Raw genomic sequence first — 10,319 nt, 5'->3', positions numbered from 1 at the left:
TATCGCTCAAAGAGTCATCCGCAGACTCATTCATCAGTCGGTACTTGATTTGTTATCGATTGAAACTTGTGATTTCTTGTCAGGATACTTAAACATATTTGTGTCTGGATACTCTGTCTTAATCGGTCAAGTGTTCGAATACTTCTCATCGGACACTTCTCATCAGACACTTCTCATCGAACACTTCTTTGTCCAATATCCTTCTTATCGGTCATCTCCTTGTCCGATAACCCTCTAATCGGTCACTAGTCTTGTCCGGTGAAGTCTATCCGATATCCTTGTTATCCGGTATCTTTGGTGTTCGATATCACTTGTTGTCCGATTTACTCACACTTGTTGTCCAATATTTTTTGTTCGATAACAACTCTTCCTTGTCCGATAACCTTGATTCTTTGTCCGATAAGAGTCATTTCTTGAAAAATTTCCAAGTGCCAAGAACTTCATTTGTTGTGTTTTCAAATCCAGTCTTTGTCATTATCTGAAAACATCATTTTTCAAGTCTCTAAAAATGTCGAAAGATATGTTGAGCATAAGTTATGACTCAAAGCCTCCAGTTCTTGCTGTCGGAGAATATATGCAATGGAAGGTTCAGATGGTACATTTTGTTGACAATAAAGGTGAGAAGCTAATGGAATCTATCAAGAATGGACCGTACATCAGTTATATGGATCTACCTGAACAGACTTCCACCGATGGAATTGTCGTGCCTGCTTCTAAGAGAAAGAAAGATCCACATTACTACATGGAAACTGTGAATCAAAGGGTCCTCATTGGCAAGAAAGCTTTGACTTATATGTTAATGGCCATTCCAAACGAACTCTTCAACTGAATAGACAACAGAGGCTCAACTAAAGAACTTTGGGATGAACTGGAAAAATAGATGTTGGGTGGTGAAAAGTCAATTTAGACTAGGATGAACCAGTGCATAAGTGCGTATGAAGGTGTTGGTCACGGTTCCAGCATCTTCCTAAATCAAAACGTGGCGCTGGCTGCTACGCTATAAGGGAAATAAGGTTGCGCCTTCACCAAGGCAATTGCTTTTGGTGTAGTGGGTAAGCGCTTGATCCTAACAATTGGTATTAGAGTAGGTCACGGGTTCGAATCCCATGGTGTGCATAATATGCAAGAAGTGCATAATTATGAGAAAGGCATGCTGCGCGGCCATTGACTTCTAACAAAGCTCTTATTAGTACCGGCAGATGCTGGGGGGGGATTGTTGGTCACGGTTCCAGCATCTTCCTAAATCGAAACGTGGCGTTGGCTGCTACTTTATAAGGGAAATAAGGTTGCGCCTTCACCAAGGAAATTGCTTTTGGTGTAGTGGGTAAGCGCTTGATCCTAACAGAAGGGTTCAGGGTTTGAGAGAACAAAACGATCACTGAATCCTACAATAGGTACAATGTGATTCTGAATGACCTAAGGAGGAACGATATTCAAGAAGTCATATCTAAAAATCAATTATAAGTTTTTGAAGAACTTAAAGTCAAAGTGGAACTCTATTTGTAGTAAATCTGAAGAAAAGAGCTCCAAGTCTTTAAAGACAAAGTTGTCAGAGCAGACCGAAAGTCAATCAACTGAAGATTCCTCCGCTGATTCTGATGACGATATCCGGGAGTTCTCAAAGAAACTTGCTTTACTGACAAAGAAGTTTCAGAAGAGGTTTGGGAAAAAGAAATTTGTAAAGTTTGAGAAAAACAAAGGAAAGGAGATCAAGCATGAAAAATTTATGAAAGCCAGAGAGTAGAGGGATGTGAAATCTGAAGAGAACAAATGTTACAATTGTGGAAAGCTTGGTCACTTCATCAAGGATTGTCGGTTCAAAAAGTTTAAAGACTCAAATTATTACCTCAAGAAGGCTAATCTGTCAAAAGCCCTTGAGAACGACAAGGCCTTGGTTGCAGAAGAGGAAAGCTAGCTGATTGACTCTTCATATGATGAAGTTGCCCATTTTACCCAAGTAAATATGTGCTTAATGGCCAGAACTGAAGCTGAAGGCTCTTCATCTGAGAATGAGTATGAGGTGAATTCCTTAAATACTGAATTGATAAAAGAGATAGAAAACATGAATGTTGAATTCAAAATTTTAAAAGATAGACTGAAAGGTGAAAGGAATTTAATGCTAAACTTTAGAGAAGAAAGCTGCAGATATAAATGCTTAACTGAGGGTCTAAGGGAAGAACAAGAAATTCCGAGATCCAAAAAGACCAAAATTGAAAATGAATTTCTGTTGCTTAAAAAGAGGCTTAGTGAAGTTGAGTGCGAGCGTGATAATATTCAACTGAAATTTGACGTAATTTTTGCAGAAAGATTAAATCTTTATGATAAAATAAAACAGTTGGAAGACATAAATTACAAAAGAGGCCAGTCTGAATAGGTGCTGAATATTTTGACAAAAAACCCAAAAGATATCAGATTTTATAATCCTCATATGGTTCTGGGTTATTCTGAAAATGAAACTTTAGAAAAGGCCCCTAAATCTTTGTACGATTTTGATAAGTGGGGGTCAGCTAAATTTTCCACTCATACTGTAAAGGAAATCTTTGTCAGGTTTGAATTTGAATCACCTATATTTGACAAAGATGATAGTGATAAACTGATGAAGATTTTTCAGAAAAATTAAATTTTAAATCAGTTGGGATGAAATATGATGATCTTAACTCAAGTTATGAGATTAGAGAAATCATATTTTCACATACTGGACTTGATTCTGTATAAACTGAAAATTTTCAAAATCAAACTTCATATGTTTTTGAATCATCTAAAAATAATTCTGAAAAACTTTCCGAGTTTATTGAATCAATGACTCCTGAACACGTTCAAAAATCTTTTAAATGAGTCTGATTCTGATTCGGAAATAGAGGTGGTTTATGACTCAAATAAGACAGAAGAACTTATTGAACATGACTGGAAAGCGCACTCCAACCCATAGTTTGACTTAAATTTGAAAAGATTGTAGATCTTGAAGAAGAGCTTCAAGCTGTAAAGGATTTGCATCTTAAAGTTGCAAATGATTTTCTAAACAAATCAAATGAGCTTGAAAGTAAGATTTCTGAATTAACCATGCTTATTGTCTGCAAAAATAATTTGCTTGCGTCCAATCTGAAAAAGATTTTTGATGTATAAAAAAAGTTAAGTTCATGTTTTGATGATCGTACTCAGCTTATGAGTAAAATAATTAAGGTTGAGGAAGATCTCAAAACAACTTCAAGATCAGTTGTTAAAAATTCAGAAGATGTTCAGATTGCCTCAAATTCTAAAACAACTGTTATTGAGAACATAAATCTTTCTAAAAGCAAGTTTGATAGAGAGCCTTCTAATGCTAAAACTGAAAATGTTTATAAGGTTACTCCCAAAACCATCAAATATGTTTTAAATGTCAAATCTGTTAAATCTGAATCATTATCTGCAAAGCGCTCTACTAACACAATCTTTTTTGTGGCAGAACTGATAAAGATAAGCAAAAAGGAAGTCTTCACAGAAGATTGAGAAAATTGTTTTTAATAATTCATCTTCTGTAAAGAATGTTTTAATGAATAAAAATAGTTGCAATTGTAAATTTGTGAAGCCAAAGTGTAATCTGGATTCTGATCTCAAGAATATTAAAAAAAAATTCACATCCAAATATGTTATCTGTTGCTAAATGTCATATACATTGCAATTATTGTGGGTCAAACTCCCTTGCAGTTAATGCTAAGTGCAAAAAGTCTTTAGGATCAAAGGTTTCAAATTCAAACTCAGACATCCCACCTAAAACAAAAGCTTTCAATGGTCTTCCTGTTACTAAAAAGAAAAGCGTTGCAAAGAAATATTTTTTCTAAATCTAAAAAGAAGGAGCCATATTTTGTAGATGTAAGATTTGTATGGAAATGGATGCCTAAGGAAAAATATGAATGACGCATGAAATCCATATCTTTAAATGTCATTTCTAACCCTCCAAGACCCATTTGGAAATTGGTACCTAAATTTCTGTGATTGTTTTTGCAGGACTGTCATGTGTGGTACGTAGATTCAGGATATTCAAGACACATGACAAGACACATGCACCTTCTGACTGATTTTAAAGAAAATCCTGGAAAAACAGTCATGTTTGGAAACAAAGAGAAGGGATTTGTTCGAGGTTATGACATATTATCAGACGACATTGCCACAATAAATAAAGTTTTCTATGCTGAGGGTTTAGAGCATAATATTTTAAGCATTAGTCATTTTTGTGATAATGGGCTTGATGTAAATTCTTTGTAAATGGTTGTGTGATAATTGACTCTGAAGGGATAGAGGTAATTCGAGCTGAACGCTACGGTAACAAAAAGACAAGTGGATATGGTATCGTAGATTATCACATTAGAACTTCAGACACATCAATAAGCTCGTAAGCAGTGATCTTGTCATTGGTCTGCCATAACTCAAATTCGATAAGAAATCACTTTGTTCTGCATGTGAAACGAGAAAGATTACAAGATCTTCACATAAAGCAAAATCTGCTTCTTCTTGTAAATCTCCTCTCGAAATGATCCACATGGATCTGTATGGACCAATACGCACTCAATTGCTTTAAAAAGTATATCTTAGTGATGGTCGATGAGTATTCCAGATACACGTGGCTATCCAAACTAAATTGGTTGAAGAAACTGAATCAGAACTTGTTCAAGCTGAGGCACAGACTCAACCAGAGATTGTTCAATATGACATTGATCAATCTGAGTCTTCTGTACTTGCGGATGAAGCTGAATATTTTGAGATTCAAGCTAAAGAAGAATATGCTGATATTCAAGCTAAAGTGAATTTTGAGATTCAAGCAGTAACTGATGAATATGTTGATCAAAACAACTTAACCGATGTTCAACCCCTTCCTTGTACTCACAAGTGGACGAAAGATCACCCCTACTTAAATAATCGGTAATGTAAATGATAGAGTAAAAACACGATCTGCTACCGCTAACAAGTGTCTTTTCATGAACTTTCTTAGTTCTATAGAGCCAAAGAAGCCATTTGAAGCGTTGCAAGGTCCATATTGGATTAATGCTATGCAAGATGAACTTCGAGAATTCGAAACAAATCAAGTTTGGAGACTCGTACCAAGACCAAATGACAAATCAATCATTGGTACAAAATGGGTCTTCCGAAACAAGAAGGGTGAGATGGGAATTGTAGTGAGAAACAAAGCCCGATTGATTGCTAAAAGAAGGTATCGATTATGACGAGACCTTTGCTCCAGTTGCACGCATTGAAGCCATCAGAATATTTTTGGCATACGCTGCTCACAAAAATTTCAAAGTATACCAAATGGATGTCAAATTATCATTCTTCACAAAGAAGTCTACGTGAGTCAGCTTAAAGGTTTTGTTGATCCATATAAGCCGGATCATGTCTATGTCCTAGACAAAGCTTTATATGGTTTGAAACAAGCTCCTAGAGCATGGTATGTTACTCTAACTCAATTCCTACTGAAATCTGGTTTCAAGAAAGGTAAGGTAGATAATACGTTATTCCTTTAAAAGCAAGGTAATCACATGATCTTGATTCAAATATATGTTGACGCTGTTATTTTTGGTTCTACGAATCCAAAGTTTCGTAAGAACTTCTCAGACATCATGAAATCTAAATTTCAAATGAGTATGATGGGAGAGTTAATTTTTTTTTTCTTGTTCTTCAAATAAAACAACTACCCAATGACATATTCATTAACCAGTCTAAATGTGTTAAAGATAATTTGAAAAGATTTAATATGTCTGAATGTTCTTTTATAAAGACTCCAATGGCTACCGGTACTTTATTAGATGCAAATTTATCTGGAAAATTTGGTGATCAACAAAATACCTTGCCATGATTAGATCTTTATTGTACTTAACTTCAAGTAGACCGGATATAATGTTTGCAACATGTTTTTGTACGAGATATCAGGCTAATCCTAAAGAGTCACACCTTGTAGCGGTTAAAAGGATTCTTAGATACCTCAAAGGCACATAAAATACGGGCCTTTGGTATCCTATACAATATGGTTTTGAGCTGTTTGCATTTACTGATTCTGACCATACAGGTTGTGTGACATCCGTCAATTCTGGAGTTTCAGGTTAGCAGCTATCTAGGGTTTCTAAAATTAGAAAAATATTTTTCTAGGGCTTAGTCAAGTTGATTAGAGCTCAACTGGCTTAAACTCCTGACTTTTAGCCTAGAAAATCCTGTTTTAACAGATAACGGATAAAGTTAACTTATGTAATGCCAAATACACTAAAATTTCTTCAAACATGATAAAAGTTGATGATATAAAGTCCAAATTTAAAAATGTTAAAGTCCCATCTAAAAGTCATACAAATTTGCAAAAATTAGTGAATTTGACCTAATACTCATTTTTTTATCACAATTTTAACATTTTTTTTTTCTTATCTAACATTTCAGTGAGCTTTGGTAATATATATATATATATATATATACTAGTGGTGTACCCGTGCGATGCAGCACGGGTGAATCACAATTCTGAAACATTAGTTTGACCTTTAATCATGAGTTTGTGTGATTATTTTGAGGACTTGTTGGGACTAAAGTATCTTGAGGAAGAGAAGCTACACTTATTTAAATATATATGTCTCATTCGGATCATTCATCTATTTTAGACAAATTTTACAGAACTGCAATAAAATCCCGTTTACAGTGTAAACAGCCCCAAACTGTTGTTTAGTTTTCATGATGCACTCATCTGTATATCCAAACTGATTGTTACTCTTGAAAACTAAAGAAATACCTTAATATGTGCTATCAGCTCATTAAATTTTTTGCATTTCCTATATCAGACCAAGGAAAATGGATTAATAAAAAAAAGAGGTTAAAAGAGTACTATTATAAAAAGCAGAATTTGGTGCATCCATATGACCATATTGTTGGTTTTTCATATACTTATTAAGGATCTAGTARGAGTGYTTGCCGGTAAAATTAGTTAGAGTGTTGATTCTTATTAACAARTRCTTACCGGGTAAAAAAGAAACTCCTAAAAACCTACGAATATATTGAAAAACCTCTACAAAACATCCTAATATAAAAACCCGCATTATGATGCTCCAGAGACTTGTTTCTAGAACATAAAGATTAATTCCTCATTATGGACTAATTGATACCCAGAAATGTAGAAGTCACTTCATACAACACACATCCACTTTTAGAGTATAAATGTACTCCTAGGACTAATCAAATTATGAAACAACTTCAAATGTAAACAAATGTAAATGAACATTAACGAACGTAAATGAACAAACATAAACAAATATAAACAATAGGTGATCTGTCGCTAAAAGCTACCTTATTTTCACATCAAGTATCCCTCTTTAGCACACTAAAATGGTAAAATAGAACAACATTGATGCGTTTTTATATCTCGATAGGTTCGGAACACTTTGGAGCGAAAAAAAGGACAAAGTGAAGATTTTTGACAGCTTTACGAGACTATGGTATTTCAAGCATATCTAACTCGTTAGAGCTCAGATTTAAGTTATTCAAGATGATCTGGAAAGCTAACAAACAACCTCACAACTTTTAAGTTTTGCGTTTCTGCAGATTTAGACTGCTTCTAAGACGAAACCGACGTCGAAGGCGGAAAAGAGCTGCTGGACAGCAGCCACGAAAGTCTTGATCTTACCTTAAGAAAAACTTTTGTGGCTTTGTCATTGCAAAGACAGCTGCAGTAAAAACAAGGGGAAAGGTCTTCTAAGTTGGTTTTATGTTGGAGTCAATTTGGGTGGAGAGTTGTGTTCTTCTGTTGTTTGCAAACCAAATGCTATTCTATTTTCTGTTAGCATATATAATAGCAGAGTACCTGCAAATCCACTAATCCATATACATTGGCTATCTGCAWTATRCAAATTTTTACTGCATCTGCAACAAATGCAACAAGTTCATACCTGCTAGCTGATGTTCATGATGTATATCCATATTCATATCAAGATACATTCATTAAGATACAATCCTTCCTAGTTCCAACACTTGCAAATCAATGTTTGTTTCTAAAATTTAGTAACAGGAATAAACAAGAAATCATGGAGAAGAAACTGTTAGGATTTCCCAGCAATGTTCTCTTGGTAATTTTGGACTCGAACAAATGGGAATATGTTGAGCTTTAAACGATACCGACAAGGAAGTGAGCGTTGAACGTTCTTTCATTCCCCTGCATACATCAAGGAGCAACATCTATAAGGTTCAAATGATCTTGCAAAAACATGTGCATGAAGAAAATCAAGCATCAAATGATCCATATTCCATATCACGCTTCATATTAGCTCCCAAGACAAAATCATACGTGATTAGCATCACATATCCACTATAAGCTTTTGAGAAATATTCACGATTTTAACAAATATACCACTATAACGGAAACATTTGACTATTATCTATTTGCAAAGTATGAAACACCATTAAGTGACGACAAATTAGAGGTAGTTTGTGCATTAAAATGGATGTTACCATGTTTTGAAATGATTACTAATGGACAAGGACAAAGACAAAGTTTGGAATAAAAACATGATCAAAAGGGATAATGTTGCATTATTTTAAAACATTTTCACATTATGATTATTAAAAGAAATTTCAATTCTAACAAATGAAATGATCATTTTMACAGTTCCCCCTTTTCAACTKCTATGCTGGTTAGTTRCTTCAAAGTGATATGATGGTAGTGGCTAACATGTACAAAGAGGCTAGCACATATTTGAAAACTTGAATCAGAGTTATATGTTTAACCACTAAAAGTTCATTTCCACCAAMTACTATGTAGAATCAGAGTTAACTGGATTATGGCAGCTGTTCATATTAAGTTACCAACCCAACTGAAAGCTTACGCTCATAGAGATGTCGGTCATGTTAAAGATTAAGAAACAACACTCACCGTTTTCCCTGAAGTAGAAACAACCACAGATGTGTGTCCCAAACATGTGGCCAGATGTGTGTGCAGTCCCAAAGATGTGTGTCCCAAACAGAATGCAGTCTTAATTACCAATACTATTGCTTGCTTAATATCTGCAAAGTTTTTAAGACTAAGGGGCCGTTTACCAAACCCTTATCCGGGTAAGGGCTTACCAAGTCACATTACCTTACCGGATGAATATGGAAGGACCAAAAATCTTACCCGGTAAGAGCGAAGGTAAGGACCGAGAGTCTTACCCGGTAAGTGAGAACGACGACTTTTACCATGGTTAGCTTTTACCGGATAAATTGTTGCATACGATTTTGTTTTGATCTTACACGGTAAGTAAGTGATAGTGTTGAATTTTACCCGTAAAATCTTACCCGGGTAAGCGGAACCGGAGTCTCTCTGTTCTTGGTAGCTACAAAATAATTTTGGCAAGGATTGTTACCCCGTAAAGGAAAGTTAGAATGGTGACTCTTGGTGGATTACTTACTCGGTAGGCGTTTGGTATACGACCCTAAGTCCATAATTTTTGCATCCGTTCTTTAACCACGAAATAATTTTTGCATCCCTAAGACCATATTATATAGATGCATCATAATAGTGAAAATAAACAATAAATGACAAGGAAATTTTGGTTAAAAATCACGCATAAGTAGATCAAGATAAAATTACGAAAAAGTAACTTTACAACAAACACATCATACAGGATACCTTATTATCGTCCAAGTCCTCCTATTATCCTGAAGATGGTAAGAATGAAGCTCACCTGAAATAATAAAAAAAATTCTATAATATGACATTATGCTCGCAACCTGTCAAGTTATGGTAAAAAATGTCACATTTAACTTGGCTATTCTCATCCAATTCCCTCTCCTTCTGATCCTTCCTCAACCCACATAAACTAAAGATTAGGATTAACAGTAATTCAAACAAAGTATAATCAAATTACTCAACCTCTTTTGTGAGTGATGTCTAAGCTGCAAATAAGAGCGGGTACTAAAAAAACCTAGCTTACAGTACCTGGTAGGAAAAATCCACTGCACCCTATTCATCATTATCCATTGATCAATATAAGAACAAAAAAGATTTATCTTGGCAAAGTAGCATCTGTTGAATACAAAACCAAAACTGAAATATGTAAGTAATATGGCAGAAATGGCCATGGATCCAAGCATACAAAAGCCACCAATTTATAATCAGTTTTATGTTTATAAGCAAATCACAAATAGTTTACATACATGCCTATCGGACAGAACTGTGGCTTTTCTTTCCAAGGAGAAAYAGATCGAGGAGAAGAACCTCCAGATATCCARATTAAATAACCAAGCAGGTGGTCGCCTAGGAATAGCCGGCTTGCATAGCGGGTTAAATATCCAGATTAATCAAAAAATGGAAAGAAAATGTTCTAGAAAATGAATAAAACAGG

General features: G+C 34.9%; 1 long non-coding RNA gene across 1 annotated transcript; it reads right to left on the bottom strand.

The window, feature by feature from the left end:
• Window positions 1–9,390: 9,390 nt before the first annotated feature.
• Window positions 9,391–9,982, bottom strand: LOC112503822. Its single transcript, XR_003068091.1, has 3 exons — window positions 9,914–9,982; window positions 9,605–9,659; window positions 9,391–9,461 (listed from the first exon to the last, which is right to left on the bottom strand). It is a non-coding gene; the product is annotated as an uncharacterized LOC112503822 (long non-coding RNA).
• Between the last annotated feature and the right edge of the window lie 337 nt (window positions 9,983–10,319).

Source organism: Cynara cardunculus, unplaced genomic scaffold, assembly GCF_001531365.2.
Source record: "Cynara cardunculus var. scolymus isolate 2C unplaced genomic scaffold, CcrdV1 Un_Scaffold_3939, whole genome shotgun sequence".
Lineage (NCBI taxonomy): Eukaryota > Viridiplantae > Streptophyta > Magnoliopsida > Asterales > Asteraceae > Cynara > Cynara cardunculus.
The sequence above is the reverse complement of the archived record's forward strand: the minus strand, read 5'-3'. Positions and strand labels throughout refer to the sequence as shown.